The sequence below is a fragment of the Bactrocera latifrons genome, unplaced genomic scaffold, assembly GCF_001853355.1.
Source record: "Bactrocera latifrons isolate USDA-ARS-PBARC rearing strain unplaced genomic scaffold, ASM185335v1 scaffold_104, whole genome shotgun sequence".
Classification (NCBI taxonomy): domain Eukaryota; kingdom Metazoa; phylum Arthropoda; class Insecta; order Diptera; family Tephritidae; genus Bactrocera; species Bactrocera latifrons.
Genome location: NW_017534453.1, coordinates 952,374 through 953,712, shown reverse-complemented (window position 1 = coordinate 953,712; position 1,339 = coordinate 952,374).

Here is a 1,339-nt window from a genome sequence, read left to right as displayed (position 1 = left end):
AAATAAATTATAATTTGTTTTGTATTCACTTTCTTTTTATTTATGCAATATTTTATAAACCAGCTTTTATAACTTATTTTTATTTATAAATTTGTTTTAATACATTTCATGTATATTTATTTGGAATACAATGTCTATGCGCAATTGGTTCTACCTGATTGATTTTCTTCCTCACATTGCTTGCCGTACAATTTATGTATAATTGATTTAGCTTGAATTTATTATTCCAATACTTATTTTGCATGTGATTTTGCAACTATATTTAAAAACGTCGCTACTGCACAATTGTTTTTGTTAAACATATACATATATATACTACCTGTATTACGTTACATGCATTCCTTATCCATTTTTCTTTTAATTCATCTTTTTTTTCGGCGATGCCTACAAATTTGGAACTTTTTTTCTGACCTTACGCTTTCTAAGTAAATTTTTACACACGTTTCACCTGCGTAAAAAGTCTACGCCACTAACCGCTATGCTTGTATTGTATGTATATCCTATATACATATGTAGTTAATATATTACACATATATTTAGTTTTATGCTATATTATATCCCAAAGTAGCACATTTATACAGTTATAAATACATTTATCAGCTATTTGTATCTTATATTTTATGCTCACTATATACTTGTATTGTATACATATACATATGTATCTGTCTCTTATACACATCTAGATGTGTATAAGAGACAGGTGGTAAAATATTGAAAAAAAAAATTTAATTTATGTATATTTTGCTTTTTGTTATTGAAAAAATAATTGTCACTTGAAAAAAATGTATTCAACATACACACATTTATTTAAATTTATAATCGTGTCATAGTTTTGTAAATTCGTGTTTGCTTTATATTTTGTTTATTTATTTTTTGTTTTAATTCTGCTATTTACATGCAAATCTGCAAGCCTTGGAAGTGCAACTGCGCACTTAGCGCAAATACATAGATGTATCTGCGTATATGTATGTATATCCATCTTATATTTGTTTGCACTTATAATCGACATTGGTTTTCTATTTTTTGCTAGTTAAGCAACAATAATTATTCATTTTCTTCTTCGTATTTGAAATAAGTTTATATATACAGCTTAAAAAAGTATGTTTTAAAAATAAAAAAATTATTGTTCTTGTTTTTTTATGGATTCAAAATTTATAAGCATTTGCATTCCAAAAAATTAAAACAACATAAACACAAAAAATTATAAAAAAATTGTTTTCTAAGACAAAAAGTTATAAATAAAAATTTGAAAACATTTTGTTTTATAATTTTATATGTTTATCGACTCAAACAAATTAACAAGAAAAAAAAAAAAAAAAAAAAAAAAAAAAAAAAAAAA